Source organism: Rhipicephalus microplus, chromosome 5, assembly GCF_043290135.1.
Source record: "Rhipicephalus microplus isolate Deutch F79 chromosome 5, USDA_Rmic, whole genome shotgun sequence".
Lineage (NCBI taxonomy): Eukaryota > Metazoa > Arthropoda > Arachnida > Ixodida > Ixodidae > Rhipicephalus > Rhipicephalus microplus.
Genome location: NC_134704.1, coordinates 163,015,514 through 163,037,195, shown reverse-complemented (window position 1 = coordinate 163,037,195; position 21,682 = coordinate 163,015,514). Strand labels below are relative to the sequence as shown.

At 46.8% G+C, this 21,682-nt stretch overlaps 10 non-coding genes across 10 annotated transcripts; all 10 read left to right on the top strand.

The window, feature by feature from the left end:
- Nucleotides 1-1,150: 1,150 nt before the first annotated feature.
- TRNAW-CCA (transfer RNA tryptophan (anticodon CCA)) lies at nt 1,151-1,222 on the top strand. Its single transcript has one exon. It is a non-coding gene; the product is annotated as a tRNA-Trp (tRNA).
- A 355-nt stretch (nt 1,223-1,577) lies between these two features.
- On the top strand, nt 1,578-1,649 carry TRNAW-CCA (transfer RNA tryptophan (anticodon CCA)). Its single transcript has one exon. It is a non-coding gene; the product is annotated as a tRNA-Trp (tRNA).
- Nucleotides 1,650-2,428: 779 nt separating this feature from the next.
- Nucleotides 2,429-2,500, top strand: TRNAW-CCA (transfer RNA tryptophan (anticodon CCA)). The gene has a single exon. It is a non-coding gene; the product is annotated as a tRNA-Trp (tRNA).
- Nucleotides 2,501-4,982: 2,482 nt separating this feature from the next.
- On the top strand, nt 4,983-5,054 carry TRNAW-CCA (transfer RNA tryptophan (anticodon CCA)). The gene has a single exon. It is a non-coding gene; the product is annotated as a tRNA-Trp (tRNA).
- Nucleotides 5,055-6,263: 1,209 nt separating this feature from the next.
- On the top strand, nt 6,264-6,335 carry TRNAW-CCA (transfer RNA tryptophan (anticodon CCA)). Its single transcript has one exon. It is a non-coding gene; the product is annotated as a tRNA-Trp (tRNA).
- Nucleotides 6,336-6,897: 562 nt separating this feature from the next.
- Nucleotides 6,898-6,969, top strand: TRNAW-CCA (transfer RNA tryptophan (anticodon CCA)). Its single transcript has one exon. It is a non-coding gene; the product is annotated as a tRNA-Trp (tRNA).
- A 355-nt stretch (nt 6,970-7,324) lies between these two features.
- On the top strand, nt 7,325-7,396 carry TRNAW-CCA (transfer RNA tryptophan (anticodon CCA)). Its single transcript has one exon. It is a non-coding gene; the product is annotated as a tRNA-Trp (tRNA).
- Nucleotides 7,397-8,608: 1,212 nt separating this feature from the next.
- Nucleotides 8,609-8,680, top strand: TRNAW-CCA (transfer RNA tryptophan (anticodon CCA)). Its single transcript has one exon. It is a non-coding gene; the product is annotated as a tRNA-Trp (tRNA).
- Nucleotides 8,681-9,457: 777 nt separating this feature from the next.
- Nucleotides 9,458-9,529, top strand: TRNAW-CCA (transfer RNA tryptophan (anticodon CCA)). The gene has a single exon. It is a non-coding gene; the product is annotated as a tRNA-Trp (tRNA).
- Nucleotides 9,530-21,105: 11,576 nt separating this feature from the next.
- TRNAW-CCA (transfer RNA tryptophan (anticodon CCA)) lies at nt 21,106-21,177 on the top strand. The gene has a single exon. It is a non-coding gene; the product is annotated as a tRNA-Trp (tRNA).
- The last annotated feature ends 505 nt before the right edge of the window (nt 21,178-21,682 follow it).

The following is a 21,682-nucleotide window of genomic DNA, read 5'->3' as shown; positions in this document are numbered from 1 at the left end:
CTACAATGACTTTTCCCTTTACTTAAGAATTATCGACAGAAGGCCGAGCAATACTTGCTACCACGTTTGTGCGAACGGCTACCCTAAGCATGCTCGGTGGCGCAACGGTAGCGCGTCTGACTCCAGATCTGAAGGTTCCGTGTTCGAATCGCGTCTGGGTCAAATCCTCTTTTTTAATATTTTCAACTATCTGTCTATCTACTTATTTGTCTGTCTAAAATGACGTGTCTCTTTACCTGTGCTTCATCGACAGAAGGCCGAGCAAAACATGCAACCACGTGTGTGCGAACGGCTACCCTAAGTGGACTCGGTTGCGCAACTTTAGCGCGTCATACTCCAGATCAGAAGGTTGCGTGTTCGAACCATGTGCGAGTCAAATTCTCTTTTTTGTTATTTTTACCTGTCTATCTACTTATTCGTCATTCTACAATGACTTGTCTCTTTACCTGTGCTTCATCGACAGAAGGCCGAGCAAAACATGCTACCGCGTGTGTGCGAACGGCTGCGCTAAGTGGACTCGGTGGCGACACAGTAGCACGTCTAACTCCAGATCAGAAGTTCGCGTGTTCGAATCACGTCCGTGTTTATTTTTTTTATTATTTTCATCTATCTCTCTATCTACCTATTTGTCTGTCTACAATGACTTGTCTCTTTACCTGTGTTCATCGACAGAAGGCCGAGCAAAACATGCTACTGCGTGTGTGTAAACGGCTACCCTAAGCGGACTCGGTGGCGCATCAGTAGCGCGTCTGACTCCAGATGAGAAGGTTAAGTGTTCGAATCACGTCCAAGTCAAATTCTCTTTTTTATTATTTTCATCTATCTGTCTATCTACTCTTTTGTCTGTCTACAATGACTTGTCTCTTTACCTGTGCTTCATCGACAGCAGGCCAAGCAAAACATGCTAACACGTGTGTGCGAACGGCTACCCTAAGCGGACTCTGAGGCGCAACGGTAGCGCGTCAGACTCCAGATCAGAAGTTTGCGTGTTCGAATCACGTCTGGGTGAAATTCTTTCTTTTAATCTTTTCCACTATCTGTCTATCTTCTTATTTGTCTGTCTACAATGACTTGTCTCTTTACCTGTGCTTCCTCGACTGAAGGCCGTGCAAAACATGCTACCGCGTGTGTGTGAATGGCTACTCAAACGGACTCGGTGGCGCAACGGTAGCGCGTCTGACTCCAGATCAGAAGGTTGCGTGCTCGAATCACGTTCGGGTCAAATTCTCTTTTCTATTATTTTCATCTATCTGTCTATATGCTTATTTGTCTGTCTACAATGACTTGTCTCTTTACCTGTGTTTCATCGAAAGAAGCCTGAGCAAAACATGCTACCGCGTGTGTGCGAACGGCTACCTTAAGGGCACTCTGTGGTGCAACTTTAGCACGTCTGACTCCAGATCAGAAGGTTGCGTGTTCTAATCACGTCCGGGTCAAGTTCACTTTTTATGAATTTCATCTATCTGTTATTCTACTTATTTGTCCTTCTACAATGACTTTTCCCTTTACCTTTGCTTCGTCGACAGAAGGCCGTGCAAAACATGCTACCGCGTATGTGCGAACGGCGACCCTGAACGGAATCGGTGGCGCAACGGTAGCGCGTCTGACTCCAGATCAGAAGGTTGCGTATTCGAATCACGTCCGGGTCAAATTCTCTTTTTTAATATTTTCATCTACCTCTCTATCTACTTATTTGTCTGTCTACAATGACTTGTCCCTTTACCTGTGCTTCATTGACACAAAGCCGATCAAAACATGCTACCGCGTGTGTGAAAACGGCTACACTAAGTGGACTCGGTGGTGACACGGTAGCCCGTCTGACTCCATATCAGAACGTTGCGTGTTCGAACCACGTCCGGGTCAAGTTTTCTTCTTTATTATTTTCATTTATCTGTCTATCTACTTATTTGTCTGTCTACAATGACTTGTGTCTTCACCTGTGCTTCATCGACAGAAGGCCGAGCAAAACATGCTACCGCGTGTGTGCGAACGGCTACCCTAAGTGGACTCGGTGGCACAACTTTAGCGCGTCATACTCCAGATCAGAAGATTGCGTGTTCGAACCATGTGCGGGTCAAATTCTCTTTTTTGTTATTTTTATCTGTCTATCTACTTATTCGTCATTCTACAATGACTTGTCTCTTTACCTGTGCTTCATCGACAGAAGGCCGAGCAAAACATGCTACCGCGTGTGTGCGAACGGCTGCGCCAAGTGGACTTCGTGGCGCAACGGTACCACGTCTGACTCCAGATCAGAAGGTTGTGTGTTTGAATCACGTTTGGGTCAAATTCTCTTTTTATTATTTTTATATATCTGGATATCTACCTACTTGTCTGTCTACAATGACTTGTCCCTTTACTTAGGATTCATCGACAGAAGGCCGAGCAAAACATGCTACCACGTTTGTGCGAACGGCTACCCTAAGCGGACTCGGTGGCGCAACGGTAGCGCGTCTGACTCCAGATCTGAAGGTTGCGTGTTCGAATCGCGTCTGGGTCAAATCCTCTTTTTCATTATTTTCAACTATCTGTCTATCTCTTATTTGTCTGTCTACAATGACTTGCCTCTTTACTTGTGTTTCATCGAAAGAAGGCCGAGCAAAACATGCTACCGCGTGTGTGCGAACGGCTACCTTAAGGGCACTCGGTGGTGCAACTTTAGCACGTCTGACTCCAGATCAGAAGGTTGCGTGTTCGAATCACGTCCGGGAATAATTCTCTTTTTTATTATTTTCATCTATCTGTCTATCTACTTATTTGTCTGTCTACAATGACTTGTCCCTTTACCTGTGCTTCATTGACACAAAGCCGATCAAAACATGCTACCGCGTGTGTGAAAACGGCTACACTAAGTGGACTCGTTGGTGACACGGTAGCCCGTCTGACTCCATATCAGAACGTTGCGTGTTCGAACCACGTCCGGGTCAAGTTCTCTTCTTTATTATTTTCATCTATCTGTCTATCTACCTATTTGTCTGTCTACAATGACTTGTCTCTTCACCTGAGCTTCATCGACAGAAGACCGAGCAAAACATGCTACCGCGTGTGTGCGAAGGGCAACCCTATAAGCGGACTCGGTGGTGCAACTTTAGCATGTCTGACTCCAGATCAGAAGGTTGCGTGTTCGAACCATGTCCGCGTCAAGTTCTCTTCTTTATTATTTTCATTTATCTGTCTATCTACTTATTTGTCTGTCTACAATGACTTGTCTCTTCACCTGTGCTTCATCGACAGAAAGCCGAGCAAAACATGCTACCTCGTGTGTGCGAACAGCTACCCTAAGTGGACTCGGTGGCACAACTTTAGTGCGTCATACTCCAGATCAGAAGAATGCGTGTTCGAACCATGTGCGGGTGAAATTCTCTTTTTTGTTATTTTTATCTGTCTATCTACTTATTCGTCATTCTACACTGACTTGTCTCTTTACCTGTGCTTCATCGACAGAAGGCCGAGCAAAACATGCTACCGCGTGTGTGCGAACGGCTGCGCCAAGTGGACTGGGTGGCGACACAGTAGCACGTCTGACTCCAGATCAGAAGTTCGCGTGTTCGAATCACGTCCGTGTTAATTTTTTTTATTATTTTCATCTATCTGTCTATCTACCTATTTGTCTGTCTACAATGACTTGTCTCTTTACCTGTGCTTAATCATTAGAAGGCCGAGCAAAACATGCTACCGCGTGTGTGCGAACGGCTACCCTAAGCGGACTCGGTGGCGCATCAGTAGCGCGTCTGACTCCAGATCAGAAGGTTAAGTGTTCGAATCACGTCTGGGTGAAATTCTTTCTTTTATTATTTTCCACTATCTGTCTATCTACTTATTTGTCTGTCTACAATGACTTGTCTCCTTACCTGTGCTTCTTCGACTGAAGGCCGTGCAAAACATGCTACCGCGTGTGTGTGAATGGCTACTCAAACGGACTCGGTGGCGCAAAGGTAGCGCGTCAGACTCGAGAACAGAAGGTTGCGTGTTCGAATCACGTTCGGGTCAAATTCTCTTTTTTATTATTTTCATCTATCTGTCTATCTACTTATTTGTCTGTCTACAATGACTTGTCTCTTTACCTGTGTTTCATCCACAGAAGGCCGAGCAAAACATGCTACCGCGTGTGTGCGAACGGCTACCTTAAGCGGACTCGGTGGTGCAACTTTAGCACGTCTGACTCCAGATCTGAAGGTTGCGTGTTCTAATCACGTCCGGATCAAATTCTCTTTTTATGAATTTCATCTATCTGTTTATCTACTTATTTGTCTGTCTACAATGACTTGTCCCTTTACTTGGGATTCATAGACAGAAGGCCGAGCAAAACATGCTACCACGTTCGTGCGAACGGCTACCCTAAGCGGACTCGGTGGCGCTACCGTAGCACGTCTGACTCCAGATCTGAAGGTTGCGTGTTTGTATCGCGTCTGGGTCAAATCCTCTTTTTTATTATTTTCAACTATATGTATATCTACTTATTTGTCTGTCTACATTGACTTGTCCCTTTACCTGTGCTTCATCGACAGAAGGCCGAGCAAAACATGCTACCGCGTGTGTGCGAACGGCTACCCTAAGCGGACTCGGTGGCGCAACTTTAGCGCGTCATACTCCAGAACAGAAGGCTGCGTGTTCGAACCATGTGCGGCTCAAATTATCTTTTTTGTTATTTTTATCTGTCTATCTACTTATTCTTCATTCTACAATGACTTGTCTCTTTACCTGTGCTTCATCGACAGCAGGCCAAGCAAAACATGCTAACACGTGTGTGCGAACGGCTACCCTAAGCGGACTCTGAGGCGCAACGGTAGCGCGTCAGACTCCAGATGAGAAGGTTGCGTGTTCGAATCACGTCTGGGTGAAATTCTTTCTTTTATTATTTTCCACTATCTGTCTATCTACATATTTGTCTGTCTACAATGACTTGTCTCTTTACCTGTGCTTCCTCGACTGAAGGCCGTGCAAAACATGCTACCGCGTGTGTGTGAATGGCTACTCAAATGGACTCGGTGGCGCAACGGTAGCGCGTCTGACTCCAGATCAGAAGGTTGCGTGTTCGAATCACGTTCGGGTCAAATTCTCTTCTTTATTATTTTCATCTATCTGTCTATCTACTTATTTATCTGTCTACAATGACTTGTCTCTTCACCTGTGCTTCATCGACAGAAGGCCGAGCAAAACATGCTACCGCGTGTGTGCGAAGGGCAACCCTATAAGCGGACTTAGTGGCGCAACGGTACTACGTCTGACTCCAGATCAGAAGGTTGTGTGTTCGAATCACGTTTGGGTAAAATGCTCTATTTATTATTTTTATCTATCTGGATATTTACTTATTTGTCTGTCTACAATGACTTGTCCCTTTACTTGGGATTCATCAGCGGAAGGCCGAGCAAAACATGCTACCACGTTTGTGTGAGCGGCTACCCTAAGCGGACTCGGTGGCGCAACCGTAGCGCGTCATACTCCAGATCAGAAGGTTGCGTGTTCGAACCATGTGCGGGTCAAATTCTCTTTTTTGTTATTTTTATCTGTCTATCTACTTATTCTTCATTCTACAATGACTTGTCTCTTTACCTGTGCTTCATCGACAGAAGGCCGAGCAAAACAGGCTACCGCGTGTGTGCGAACGGCTGCGCTAAGTGGACTCGGTGGCAACACAGTAGCACGTCTGACTCCAGATCAGAAGTTCGCGTGTTCGAATCACATCCGTGTTTATTTCTTTTTTTATTGTTTTCATCTATCTGTCTATCTACCTATTTGTCTGTCTAAAATGACTTGTCTCTTTACCTGTGCTTCATCGACAGAAGGCCAAGCAAAACATGCTAACACGTGTGTGCGAACGGCTACCCTAAGCGGACTCTGAGGCGCAACGGTAGCGCGTCAGACCCCAGATCAGAAGGTTGCGTGTACGAATCACGTCCGGGTCAAATTCTCTCTTTTAATATTTTCATCTATTTGTCTTTCTACTTATTTGTCTGTCTACAATGACTTGTCTCTTCACCTGTGCTTCATCGACAGAAGGCCGAGCAAAACATGCTACCGCGTGTGTGCGAAGGGCAACCCTATAAGCGGACTTGGTGGCACAACGGTACCACGTCTGAGTCCAGATCAGAAGTTTGTGTGTTCGAATCACGTTTGGGTCAAATTCTCTTTTTATTATTTTTATCTATCTGGATATCTACTTATTTGTCTGTCTACAATGACTTGTCTCTTTACTTGGGATTTATCGACAGAAGGTCGAGAAAAACATGCTACCACGTTTGTGCGAAAAACTACACTAAGCGGACTCGGTGGCGCAACGGTAGCGCGTCTGACTCCAGATCTGAAGGTTGCGTGTTCGAATCGCGTCTGGGTCAAATCCTCTTTTTATTATTTTCAACTATCTGTCTATCTACTTATTTTTCTGTCTACAATGACTTGTCTCTTTACCTGTGCTTCATCGACAGTAGGCCGAGCAAAACATGCTACCGCGTGTGTACGAACGGCTACCCTAAGCGGACTCAGTGGCGCAACTTTAGCGCGTCATGCTCCAGATCAGAAGGTTGCGTGTTCGAACCATGTGCGGGTCAAATTCTCTTTTTTGTTATTTTAACTGTCTATCTACTTATTCGTCATTCTACAATGACTTGTCTCTTTACCTGTGCTTCATCGACAGAAGGCCGAGCAAAACATGCTACCGCGTGTGTGCGAACGGCTGCGCTAAGTGGACTCGGTGGCGACACAGTAGCACGTCTGACTCCAGATCAGAAGTTCGCGTGTTCGAATAACGTACGTGTTAATTTCTTTTTTTATAATTTTCACCTATCTGTCTATCTACCTATTTGTCTGTCTACAATGACTTGTCCCTTTACCTGTGCTTCATCGACAGAAGGCCGAGCGAAACATGCTACCGCGTGTGTGCGAACGGCTACCCAGGCGGACTCGGTGGCGCAACGGTAGCGCATCTGACTCCAGATCAGAAGGTTAAGTGTTCGAATCACGTCCAAGGCAAATTTTCTTTTTTATTATTTTCATTTATCTGTCTATCTACTCTTTTGTCTGTCTACAATGACTTCTCTCTTTACCTGTGCTTCTTCGACAGCAGGCCAAGCAAAACATGCTAACACGTGTGGGTGAACGGCTACCCTAAGCGGACTCTGAGGCGCAACGGTAGCGCGTCAGACTCCAGATCAGAAGGTTGCGTGTTCGAATCACGTCCGGGTTAAATTCTTTCTTTTATTATTTTCCACTATCTGTCTATCTACTTATTTGTCTGTCTACAATGACTTGTCTCTTTACCTGTGCTTCCTCGACTGAAGGCCGTGCAAAACATGCTACCGCGTGTGTGTGAAAGGCTACTCAAATGGACTCGGTGGCGCAACGGTAGCGCGTCTGACTCCAGATCAGAAGGTGGCGTGTTCGAATCACGTTCGGGTTAAATTCTCTTTTTATTATTTTCATCTATCTGTCTATCTGCCTATTTGTCTGTCTACAATGACTTGTCTCTTTACCTGTGCTTCATCGACAGAAGGCCGAGCAAAACATGCTCCCGCGTGTGTGCGAACGGCTACCTTAAGCGGACTCGGTGGTGCAACTTTAGCACGTCTGACTCCAAATCAGAAGGTTGCGTGTTCTAATCACGTCTGGGTCATCTTCTCTTTTTATGAATTTCATTTATCTGTTTATCTACTTATTTATCCTTATACAATGACTTGTCCCTTTACCTTTGCTTTGTCGACAGAAGGCCGAGCAAAACTTGCTACCACGTGTGTGCGAACGGCTACCCTAAGTGGACTTGATGGCGACACGGTAGCACGTCTGACTCCAGATCAGAAGGTTGCGTGTTTGAATCACGTCCGTATCAAATTCTCTTTGTTTATTATTTTTATCTATCTGGATATTTACTTATTTGTCTGTCTACAATGACTTGTCCCTTTACTTGGGATTCATCAGCAGAAGGCCGAGCAAAACATGCTAACACGTGTGTGTGAACGGCTACCCTAAGCGGACTCTGAGGCGCAACGGTAGCGCGTCAGACTCCAGATCAGAAGGTTGCGTGTTCGAATCACGTCCGGGTTAAATTCTTTCTTTTATTATTTTCCACTATCTGTCTATCTACTTAATTGTCTGTCTACAATGACTTGTCCCTTTACCTGTGCTTCATCGACACAAGGCCGATCGAAACATGCTATGGCGTGTGTGAAAACGGCTACACTAAGTGGACTCGGTGGCGACACGGTAGCACGTCTGACTCCATATCAGAAGGTTGCGTGTTCGAACCACGTCCGGGTCAAGTTCTCTTCTTTATTATTTTCATCTATCTGTCTATCAACTTATTTGTCTGTCTACAATGACATGTCTCTTCACCTGTGCTTCATCGACAGAAGGCCGAGCAAAACATGCTACCGCGTGTGCGCGAAGGGCAACCTTATAAGCGGACTTGGTGGCGCAACGGTACCACGTCTGAGTCCAGATCAGAAATTTGTGTGTTCGAATCACGTTTGGGTCAAATTCTCTTTTTATTATTTTTATCTATCTGGATATCTACTTATTTGTCTGTCTACAATGACTTGTCTCTTTACTTGGGATTTATCGACAGAAGGCCGAGCAAAACATGCTACCACGTTTGTGCGAACAACTACCCTAAGCGGACTCGGTGGCGCAACGGTAGCGCGTCTGACTCCAGATCAGAAGGTTGCGTGTTCGAATTATGTGCGGGTCAAATTCTCTTTTTTGTTATTTTAACTGTCTATCTACTTATTCGTCATTCTACAATGACTAGTCTCTTTACCTGTGCTTCATCGACAGAAGGCCGAGCAAAACATGCTACCGCGTGTGTGCGAACGGCTGCGCTAAGTTGACTCCGTGGCGACACAGTAGCACGTCTGACTCCAGAGCAGAAGTTCGCGTGTTTGAATCACGTCCGTGTTAATTTCTTTTTTTATTATTTTCATCTATCTGTCTATCTACCTATTTGTCTGTCTACAATGACTTGTCTCTTTACCTGTGCTTCATCGACAGAAGGCCGAGCGAAACGTGCTACCGCGTGTGTGCGAACGGCTACCCTAAGCGGACTCGGTGGCGCAACGGTAGCGCGTCTGACTCCAGATCAGAAGCTTAAGTGTTCGAATCACGTCTAGGTGAAATTCTTTCTTTGATTATTTTCCACTATCTGTCTATCTACTTATTTGTCTGTCTACAATGACTTTTCCTTTTACCTGTGCTTCATCGGCGCAAGGCCGATCAAAGCAAGCTACGGCGTGTGTGCGAACGGTTACCCTAAGTGGGCTTGATGGCGACACGGTAGAACGTCTGACTCCAGATCAGAAGTTCGCGTGTTCGAATCACGTCCGTGTTAAGTTCTTCTTTTAATATTTTCATCTATCTGTCTAGCTACTTATTTCTCCGTCTACAATGACTTGTCTCTTTACCTGTGCTTCGTCGACAAAAGGCCGATCAAAACATGCTACCGTGTATGTGCGAACGGCGACCCTGAACGGACTCGGTGGCGCAACGGTAGCGCGTCTGACTCCAGATCAGAAGGTTGCATGTTCGAATCACGTCCGGGTCAAATTCTCTTTTTTAATATTTTCATCTATCTGTCTATCTACTTATTTGTCATGCTACAATGACTTGTCTCTTTACCTGTGCTTCATCGACAGAAGGCCGAGCAAAACTTGCTACCACGTGTGTGCGAACGGCTACCCTAAGTGGACTTGATGGCGACACGGTAGCACGTCTGACTCCAGATCAGAAGGTTGCGTGTTTGAATCACGTCCGGATCAAATTCTCTTTCTTTATTGTTTTCATCTATCTGTCTACCTACTTATTTGTCTGTCTACAATGACTTGTCTCTTCACCTGTGCTTCATCGATAGAAGGCCGAGCAAAACATGCTACCACTTGTGTGCGAACAGCCACCCTAAGCGGACTCGGTGGCGAACTGGTAGCGCGTCCGACTCCAGATCAGAAGGTTGCGTGTTCGAGTCACGTCCGGGTCAAATTTTCTTTTTTAATATTTTCATCTGTCTATCTACTTATTTGTCTGTCTACAATGACTTGTCTCTTTATCTGTGCTGCATCGACAGAAGGCCGAGCAAAACATGCTACCACGTGTGTGCGAACGGCTACACTAAGTGGACTCGGTGGCGAGGACTCCGCGTTCGGCTTCGGTGGGAGACGGACGTGTGATGGCTCGCTCCGTGCGAGGTGCTTCGGCGGCCGCTGCTGGCCGCGGTGTTAGGTTCCCTTCTGCACCATCGGATTACCGGTTTTTGTTGCCTACATTGCCGTCAGGTGACAGTATGGAAGAGTGTGTGTTTCTGCACGGGGATTTGGAAAAAAGACCATATCGGTTGGAAGACTTTCGGGCCCCATTGGAAGAAGTGGGACTCATCAAGGCGATCACTGGCATTGGAGCCTTCCAGATGAATCACGTCTAGCTGGTGAAGATGCGAAGCAAGGGTGACAAAGATGCATTACTCAAAACAAGTGGACTCCGAGTGAAGGGTGGCTTCTGTGCTATCATCGACCCTATCCAACATGACGTAACCGTGAAAATCCACTGGGTTGACTTTGCGGTCTCGAATGAGAGCATTCGACAAGCGTTAGGTGAGTTTGGTGAAGTTCTGGAGGTTTCCAACGACAACTGGACCGTCGCGGGCTTCGAACACGCGATATCGACGACGAGGATGGTGCAACTGAAACTGAAGGAAGGCGTGGTGCTAGAAGACTTGCCGCACCTTTTTAAGATTGGAGGGGGCACCGTCCTTCTTGTGGCCCCGGGTCGGGCACCGCTTTGCCTAAGGTGTCACATGCAAGGACATATACGACGAGACTGCCAGACTCCCCGCTGGGGTGTATGCCGAGCGTTTGGTCATGAAAGTCAAGATTGCGTCAAGAGTTATGCCAGAGTTACGAAGACCGTGCTGCCAACACAAGTAGCCCAAGATAATCTAATGGACGCCGAAGAGGCTGAGAAGGTGGCCCCTGGCAGCAACGCCGTGGGACCCGACGCCGCGGTTCAGGCAACTGGAGAAGAGACAGCCGACGCGACTACGCAAGATAGCAAAGACTCAACGAAAGAATCCGAGAAGTTGGCCGCAACAGGCGGCCAGCAGGACATTCAAGAATCGATAGAGGAAGATATGGGTACCAGTGGCGAGATCGCTACCCCAGAAGCCAGCACAAATTCTCCGGAAGCGACCACGGGACGCGGCAAGCGTTACCGAGTGGAGAGCACGGAACGCAACCTGAAACGCCCGGAGCGTCTGTGGCATCGCGTCACAGGCGCTAAGAGTAAAACATATGCCCTCGAAACCCGGTCGGCGTCATCGTCGCCGCTTCGGGGACAGGATCCAGACGCGTAAGACCCCGGTTTTCCCACTGCACGGTATCGAGACACGGTAAGCGCAGCATTGTAGTTTTCATCTTTGTCATCAACATGGCTAGCATGAATGCGCCTTTACGCATTGGTACGCTGAATGTACGTGGTCTAGGAACGCGTCGCAAACAGTACCAGTTGAAAAGCTTGATGCAAGAAAAAGACCTTGACTGGCTCGCGGTCCAGGAGACTAAAGTTAGTACTGAGGACGCGACTGATAGCTTGGTAGCAGGATTTTCATTGCGGTACAATGCGTGTGTGAGCTATGCAGTGGGAGCATCAGCCGGATGTATTATTTTTGTCAATAACTCTCTTGGTATTGTAGTGGAAGAGGTCAAACGTTGCCTACATGGGCGTTTTGTTTTGTGTGACTTTTGTTACGGGAACACTAAATGTAGAGTTATCTGTGTATACGCACCTACAAATTCGAGAGACAGATGTTTCTTTTTTCGGGAAATGCAAGCGTACTTTGAATGTCAGAAATGTGTGATTCTGTTGGGTGACTTCAATTGTGTTTTGACCCAAGAAGATTGCACGTATACTGCTAAATTAGGCGATGAAAGCGTTGGTTTGCTTAGAGACAGCCTTAATAAGTACTTTTTACATGACGTAGCTCTGTTTGCGATGGGTGGCAGTCGCCAGCACTTCACACATTTTCAAGGTTCGAGTCACGCACGACTAGATCGAGCATATGTTTGTTCTGAGATAGTACCTTTATGTCAGAACTATGACGTTTATGCTGTTTCCTTCAGTGATCATTGTTTAGTTTTGTTTGAGATAGGTAGAAAGTGCAAAAAGAAAGTTGTATGGTAAAGATGGAAACTGAATGCTAAGATAATTATGCACGAAGGGTTTGTAGATAAGACAAAGAAGGAAATCGAGAATTTTTTCAAAAATGCAGAAAGAAGTGCCACGGAAAGATGGGAATTATTTTAGCGAAAGATAAAAATGAATGCAATAGAGTGTGGTTGCTACATACAATATCAAGCTCGAAAACAGGAACGTGAGCTACGGGCAGAGCTAAATGATTTGGTGAATATTGAAGCAGAAAACCCGGGCTTATTCACACATCAACTGCAGGTTGTCAAAAACGAAATTTAATGCGTTGAAGAAGATAAATATAAAGGCGCAATTATACGAGCAAGAGCTGAGTGATACCTCGTGGGTGAAGCCCCGACAAAGCGAGCCTTGTCAGATGAAAAGGCATATGCTCGAGCTCACGACATACTAGAGATAGAATGGAATGGTAAAATATTGAAAGAACATAAAGATATTATGAAAGCTTTTGAGAACTATTATCAGGACGTGTTTGCTTATCGCGAAACAAAGGAGCCGGGTTTTGTAGATGAGTTCTTGACAGAAATGGCGACACTTAATGCTGAGGACACAAATTTATTAGAAATGTCTATTATTATAGGGGAAATTGAGAAGGCTATCGATGATCTCGGCATGGGCAAATCACCTGGTCCAGATGGCATTAATGCCGCCTTTTACAAGGCGTTCAAGGAGGATATGTCCGCCGCATTGCATGAGGTTTTTTCAGAGTCTTTAGATTGCGGAGCTCTGCCTCCGTCGTTTAATCGAGCACACACCGTGCTGATTCCTAAAGGGAAAGAGCAACATGTTTTACGCAAAGTGACAGGATACAGGCCAATCACGCTACCAAACGTAGAATATAAAGTGTTTATGAAAGTTCTGGCTAGGAGGTTGCAAGGAGTTATATACAAGTTGGTCGGGTCACATCAGACTTGCGGCATCAAGCGTAGGAGCATATTCACGAATATTCATGTTGCCAGGAACATTTTGGAGTATTGTGACGCTGCGCTTCTAAAAGTAGCTATGTTTCAAATTGATCTAGCCAAAGCTTTCGACATGGTTCCACACAATATACTCTTCATGCTAGCTGGGTACGTTGGTCTTGGTGCGATCATATGTAAAGGTATTAAATTGGCATATAAAAATTCAACCACAAATTTAATTGTAAATAGAGAACTCTCACAGCGCATACAAGTACTTTCCTCCGTGCGCCAGGGGTGTCCTTTAAGTCCTTTGCTCTTCGCTCTATTTTTGGAACCATTGTGTCAGAAAGTGATTCACCATGCAGGGATTAATGGTTTCAGGTTGCAGTTTTGTGAAGTGCGTGTTTTGGCATACGCCGACGATGTTGCCTTTTTTGCAGTTGATAGAGAGAGTGTCACTTCGTTATTAAAAATCACTCAAAGGTTTTGTAACACGAGTGGAAGTTTAATGAACAAAGAAAAAAAGCATTGGTTTATGGCATGGTAATTAGGACCTTACGCCCAGTTCTTTAAGAAATATTCAGTGGCTCACGACGCCTAGTCGTTACCTAGGGGTACCATTGGACAGGTATCAAGACAGTGAAGCATTTTGGCTTGAAAAGGCCGAAGAACTGCGCGCGACCGCCGAAGAATGGGGCGGTCGTGGCTTATCAATTTTCTCTCGGTCAGCTGTATGCAACGTGTTTCTGGCTGCTAAAATTATGTACCTTTTGCAAGTACTTAGTTGTAAGCGTAAAACGATTCACAAAGTCCACAGGATATTCGCCACGTTCATCTGGAGCTCTACGTGGGAGAGAACATCTAGAACGAACTTGTTTCGGCGAGTTAAGCAAGGAGGGCTGTCTCTGTGCCATCTGTTTCTTAACCAAGTAATATCACGTTTCCTGCTCATTATAGACCAGAGAGACTCTTTTTTACATTCTTTATTTCAAACAACGCTGTTACACCACATGCCTGACTTCTTTGTATCTTCAGACAGGCGAGAACGACACACCTTGTCACCGTTCTTGCGCGAAGTTGTGTTCTCATATCGTTTCTTAAGGGCGAGGTTTTCGATAGATTACCTAACTAATGTGAAAAGAAAGCGCCTTATGAAAGACCTAATACAGAATATTTTTCCTGTGCCCCTGTACCGTTCAAAGTATGAAAAATCATATGGTCAAGACGTACTAAAGCGAGTGAGAAACATGTGTATACCACCCAATGTGAAAACCTTCTTTTTTAAACTTCATACGGGAACCTTGCCAGTAAAAACGTGGCTTGAAGAGAGAGGGATGTATGTACCATGGGGAAGCAGCTGTCTCCTGTGTAACAAACCTGAGACCATTGAACATGTGTTTATTGATTGTAAGAACGCTATTTTCTTTTGGGACGTTTTACAGAGGACTTTAAAAAAAGATTTACCTCTTACTTCATATGGAATTCGTTTTTTGCCTTGTGATAGTTCTGTGCAAAATTTGGATGTTATATTTGTACTTGGTCTTCATTCGGTTTGGCGTAGTATGCTATCGTACAGACACTGTGATGTGAGAGTTCTATCCGTTAATGAGTGTTTCGTGGAAGCTGTTATAAAAGTGCGTGATGTGTATAAGACTACCGACTGTAATGAAGATGTAATATCTTTGTTTGACACGTTGTCACACATGACACACGTGGGATAGTGATTGTCATATTAGCTTGACCTGTAGTCAAGAAGGCAATAAAGAAGAAAAGTGGACTCGGTGGCGACACGGTAGCACGTCTGACTCCAGGTCAGAAGGTCTCGTGTTCGAATCACGTCCGGGTCAAGTTCTCTTTTTTACTATTGTGAGCGCGACAAGCGAATGACTCTTTATTCTCTTTGTAATCATCATCACCTGTACATCTTCTTCATCTAAGAATATCATCACCAGCGTAATTGAGCTCGAGCCTGGCCAAATAAACCGGTTACTCACTAGTGGTGGACTGTGCTTTTCGTTCCCTCAAGTCCTGTCGCCCGTTCTCGCTGGAGCTCCGCTCGGGTCGTCGCATACAACCCCTGCCATGGCGGCCCAAGAAAACCCTGGCCCATCCAACGTCGCCGTCTTACTGCAGCCACCGCCACCCGCTCCGCCCAACAACACTCGCCTGCGTGATCCACCTGTGTTTTCCGGTCTCCGAGGCGATGATGTCAAAGACTGGATCAAGAACTACGACCTCGTCAGCGATTAGAACAGGTGGGGCAATCCACACAAGTTGCGCAGCGTCCCATTTTACTTGTCCGATGTTGCGAAAACTTGGTTCTGGAACCACCACCCGGATCTTCCCGACAGGGACACTTTCGAGCAGCAAATTTGTCAGGTATTTGGTGCCCCTGCAGTTCGCACTGAGGCAGCTAAGGAACTCGCTCAACGCACGCAGCTGCCGGGTGAATCTTACACCTCTTATATTGACGATGTCCTTGCACTGTGCAAGCGCGTTAACACCGGCATGTCTCAAAACGACCAAATACGCCACATTATTAAAGGCATTAACACCGTCACCTTTAACGCCCTCGCCACGCAAAATCCTGCCACCACTCAGGACGTGATACCCATCTGTCAGCGACTTGACGAGCTTCAGTCTCTTCGCCTTTGCTACGATGCCACCGACGTTCGTTTGCCTGCACCCCTCGACTTGGGTGCGCTTATTCGCGACATCGTTCGTGAAGAGCTGCACGGGCGCTGCTCTTCCTGTGCTGCAGAAGTTACTTTACCTCCTGAAAAAGATAGCTTAAGAGACCTGAATAAACAAGAGATCGCCTCCGCATCGCGTTCGACGTGTTCCAACAGTCCCTGCATGCGCCAGACGCGAACGTACGCCGAAGTTGCCGCGCTCTCTGCCGCACCCACCGTTTCTGTGCCTACAACAGCAGACCATACGCCTGTGGCTTCGTTATCACCGCCAGTGCGTGCACCACCTTACTACGCACCTCAGCGCCAACCTCGAGCAGTCTGTTACTACTGCGGCTATCGAGGACATATCGCTCGGTTTCGTCGAAGGCGCCAACAAGACGAGCAACGCGGCTACGCTCCCGAAGAACATCGAAGCTTCCGTCCGACCATGAACTACTTACGGCCACCCTCCCGATCGTCCTATTACCGTTCACCGTCACCTACTTACCACATGGACATGCCTGGGAATTTCCGTACGTCTCGCCGCAGGTCGCCTTCGCCAGGTCGCCGTTCAGTGTCGCCTCTACGGCCCGCCTCCCATTCCACGAACGCCCACGCGGAAAACTCCCCAATGCAGTTTTAGGAGGGGAAACTGCATCCCTTGGACAGCTAACAATTCCTCCAGAGCGGCCATCGAATTTGATAGTAGTGTTTGTAGAAGGTGTACGTGTTGAAGCTCTTGTAGACACTGGCGCTGCCGTTTCGATTATTCGTGCTGATTTTTGTTCCCGCCTTCGAAAAGTCACCACACCTTATGGCGGCCCACCTCTACGTGCGGCGACCAACGCTCTCATTCATCCACTTGCACAGTGTACCGTTCGTGTCTGCATAGAAGGCATTCGTCATCACATTGTTTTCGCGGTATTTCGTGAGTGCACCCACGCTCTCATTCTTGGGTGGGATTTCTTGTCTTCTGCGTCCGCTTTCATATCATGTCATCAGCGCCTCCTGCATCTAAATGGCACTGACTCTTCTCCGCTTGAACAAAATGGACGCATCCGCCTTGTCACCAAGTCAGATTATGTACTTCGGCCGTACATCGAAGAAATTATAAGTGTTAATTGCACCGACATTGTGGATGGCGACGTACTAATTCTCCCTTACGGTCATACCCTACGTAGGGGCATTGTGATCACACCGGGGCTTATTCGCTTCTTCGATGGGTGTACGTACCTAACCGCCATAAATCAAACGCCCGAGTGCGTACTGCTCCCCTGTGGCTCAACAGTATCTTGCGCGGTCGACAGTGAGCCTGTTGCAATTGTTACTCTTCCGAACAACAACCACAACGATGTTCCGAAGTCGCAATCATTGCCATTCAATGCCTCTACCACACCTGTGTCGGCGACAATAAGCAATGACTTAACACCTGATCAAACTGAAGATTTGCTCGCCCTGTTAAACGGACACCGTTCTCTATTTGACGTGAACTCGCCCGCCCGAAGCATGACTACCACCGCTACTCACAGCATCCAGACTGACGGCTCTCGTATTGTACATCGGCGTCCATATCGCGTGTCTCAGGCAGAACGCAAGATCATCGAGGAAAACGTCTCAGACATGCTACGACGCAACATCATACGTCCTTCCTCGAGTCCCTGGTCATCCCCAGTTGTTCTCGTTCAAAAGAAAGATGGGACAGTGCGTTTCTGCGTCGATTACCGTGCGCTAAACAAAATAACGCGCAAGGATGTTTATCCCCTCCCTCGGATCGACGATGCACTGGATTCATTACAGGGCGCAGAGTATTTTTCCAGCCTCGACCTTAGGTCAGGCTACTGGCAGATACCAATGTCGGAGTCTGATAAAGAGAATACCGCCTTTTCAACGCCAGATGGGTTGTACGAGTTCAATGTGATGCCTTTTGGACTCTGTAATGCGCCCGCCACCTTCGAACGAATGATAGACGGCGTATTGCGTGGTTTGAAATGGAAAACATGTCTGTGCTATCTCGATGACATAGTAGTGTTTTCATCCACTTTCTCGCAGCATCGACAACGTCTTGACGAAGTCCTCACATGCCTTGCAAAAGCCAGTCTACAGCTTAACACCAAGAAATGTACCTTTCCTAGCAAGACAATCAAGGTTCTCGGCCACCTTGTCAGCAAAGAAGGAATTCGGCCCGACCCCGAGAAGCTTGCCGCTGTTCTCGATTTTCCTCGTCCACTACGTCAGAAGGACCTGCGCAGCTTTCTTGGGTTATCTTCCTACTTCCGGCGCTTCATACGTGGCTTCGCGGAACTTGCGTCTCCGCTCCATCAACTCCTCGCAAAGAACGTCCCCTTCATTTGGTCCGAAGACTGCGAAAGCGCTTTCACGGCATTGAAGCAAGCCCTCACGTCAGATCCGGTACTGTGCCACTTCGATACCACCGCACCCACCATACTTCACACCGACGCAAGTAGTCATGGTCTCGGTGCGGTACTCTTGCAGCGTGACAAAAACTCACGCGAACGCGTCGTTGCTTACGAAAGTCGTGCTCTTACCGCTCCAGAAAAGAACTACACTATCACTGAGCAGGAGTGCCTTGCTGTTGTTTGGGCAGTGCAACGATTCCGACCATATCTTCACGGCCGTCATTTTACCGTCGTGACCGACCATAACGCCCTATGCTGGCTTTTATCGCTGAAAAACTTATCGCGTCGCCTTGGTCGCTGGGCGCTTCGCTTACAGGAGTATGATTTCGATGTCACCTACAGATGTGAGAAGAAGCATCAAGATGCTGATGCTCTATCGCGCTGTCCTTTGCCCAGCGGAAGCAATTCACCATCGATACTCCAAAACAACAGCACCTCTCCAATCGCAGCGCTAAGTTCATCACCAGCCACTCAATCCGTCCTTGTTTCACAACAACGTGTCGACCCATACTGCCGCATCATTGTTGACCGCTTGACCGGCTCTACTACTCCTCCAAACGCCAGACTCCGTCGCCAACTTAAACGATTTAAGCTTGTCGGTGATGCTTTATGTCGCTCCATTTACCACAACGATGGCAACAAGTGGGTACCCGTCATCCCACGTTCTCTGCAACGTGAAGTTCTGGAAGCCTTTCATGATGATCCAACCGCTGCTCATCTAGGCTACCACAAGACTTACGACAAAATACGAAGTCGTTGTTTTTGGCCTGGCCTCTCTTCAGCCGTCGCTAAGTACGTCGCCTCCTGTGTCCATTGCCAACGGCGAAAACGACCGACAACTGCTCCGGCTGGCTTAAGGCAACCTCTTCCTTGTCCTGCCTCACCTTTTGAAGTCGTTGGAATCGACTTGTATGACCCTCTTCCTATATCATCCAATGAGAACCCCTGGATTGTCACGGCAGTCGACCACCTTACCCGCTACGCAGAAACAGCTTCTATACCATCTGGGACCGCCACTGAGATTGCCGATTTCTTTCTTCGCCCCATCTTTTTGCGTCATGGAGCTCCACGCATTCTCCTCGGTGATCGTGGCAAAGTCTTACTATCATCTATCTGTCTATCTACTTATTTGTCGGTCTACAGTGACTCTTCTCTTTAGCTGTGCTTCATCGACAGAAGGCCAGGCAAAACATGCTACCACGCGTGTGCAACGGCTACCCAAAGCGGACTCGGTGGTGAACTGGTAGCGCGTCCGACTCCAGATCGGAAGAATGCGTGTTTGAACCGCGTGCGGGTCAAATTTCTTTTTTATTATTTTCATCTATCTGTCTATCTACTTTTTTGTCTGTCTACAATGACTTGTCTCTTTACCTGTGCTTCACCGACAGAAGGCCAAGCAAAACATGCTACCACGTGTGTGCGAACGGCTAAACTAAGCGGACTCTCAGGCGCAATGGTAGTGCGTCAGACTCCAGATCAGAAGAGAGCGTGTTCGAATCACGTCTGGGTGAAATTCTTTCTTTTATCATTTTCAACTATCTGTCTATCTACTAATTTGTCTGTCTACAATGACTTGTCTCTTTACCTGTGCTTCACCGACAAAAGGCCGAGCAAAACATGCTACCGCGTGTGTGTTGTGTAAACGGCTACCCTAAGCGGACTCGGTGGCGCAACTTTAGCACGTCTGACTCCAGATCAGAAGGCTGCGTGTTCTAATCACGTCCGGGTCAAATTTTCTTTTTAATATTTTTATCTATCTGTCTATCTACTTATTTGTCTGTCTACAATGACTTGTCTTTTTACCTTTGCTTCATCGATGGAAGGCCGACCAAAACATTCTACCACGTGTGTGTGAACGGCAACCCTAAGCGGACTCTGTGGCGAACCGGTAGCACGTCTGACACCAGATCAGAAAGTTGCGTGTTCGAATAACTTTCGGGTCAAAGTCTCTTTTTTATTATTTTCATCTGTCTATCTACTTATTTGTCTGTCTACAGTGACTTGTCTCTTTACCTGTGCTTCATCGACAGAAGGCCGAGCAAAACATGCTACCGCGTGTGTGCGAACGCCTGCACTAAGGGGACTCGGTGGCGATACGGTAGCACGTCTGACTCCAGATCACGTGGTTGCGTGTTCGAACCACGTCTGGGTCAAATTCTCTTTTTTATTATTTTCGACTCTCTGTCTATCTACTTATTTGTCTGTCTACAATGATTTGTCTCTTTACCTGTGTTTCATCGACAGAAGGCCGAGCAAAACATGCTACCGCGTGTGTGCGAACGGCTACCTTAAGCGGACTCGGTGGTGCAACTTTAGGACGTCTGACTCCAGATCAAAAGGTTGCGTGTTCTAATCACATCCGGGTCAAATTCTCTTTTTATGCTTTTCATCTATCTGTTTATCTACTTATTTGTCCTTCTACATTGACTTGTCCCTTTACCTGTGCTTCGTCGACAGAAGGCCATGCAAAACATGCTACCGCGTGTTTGCGAACGGCGACCCTAAACGGACTCGGTGGCGCAACGGTAGCAGGTCTGACTCCATATCAGAAGGTTGCGTGTTCGAATCACGTCCGGGTCAAGTTCTCTTTTTTATTATTTTCATCTATCTGTCTATAACTTATTTGTCTGTCTACAATGACTTGTCTGTTTACTTGTGCTTCATCGACAGAAGGCGGAGCAAAACATGCTACCGCGTGTGTGCGAACGGCAAGCCTAAAAGCGGACTTGGTGGCGCAACGGTACCACGTCTGACTCCAGATAGGAAGGTTGTGTGTTCGAATCACGTTTGGGTCAAGTTCTCTTTTTTATTATTTTTATCTATCTGTCTATCTACTTATTTGTCTGTCTACAATGACTTGTCTTTTTACTTGTGCTTCATCGAAAGAAGGCCGAGCAAAACATGCTACCGCATGTTTGCGAAGGGCAACCCTAAGCGGACTCGGTGGCGCAACGGTAGCGCGTCTGACTCCAGATCAGAAGGTTGCGTGTTCGAATCACGCCTGGGTCAAATTCTCTTTTTTGTTATTTTTATCTGTCTATCTACTGATTTGTCATTCTACAATGACTTGTCTCTTTACCTGTGCTTCATCGACAGAAGGCCGAGCAAAACATGCTACCACGTTTGTGCGAAGGGCTACCGTATAGGCGGACTCGGTTGTGCAACGGTACCACGTCTGACTCCAGATGAGAAGGATGCGTGTTCGAATCACGTCTGGGTGAAATTCTCTTTTTTGTTATTTTTATCTGTCTATCTACTTATTTGTCATTCTACAATGACTTGTCTCTTTACCTGTGCTTCATCGACAGAAGGCCAAGCAAAACATGCTACCGCGTGTGTGCGAACGGCTACCCTAAGTGGACTTGATGGCGACACGGTAGCACGTCTGACTCCAGATCAGAAGGTTGCGTGTTCGAATCACGTCCGGGTCAAATTCTCTTTTTTTATTATTTTCATCTATATGTCTATCTACTTATTTGTCTGTCTACAATGACTTGTCTCTTCACCTGTGCTT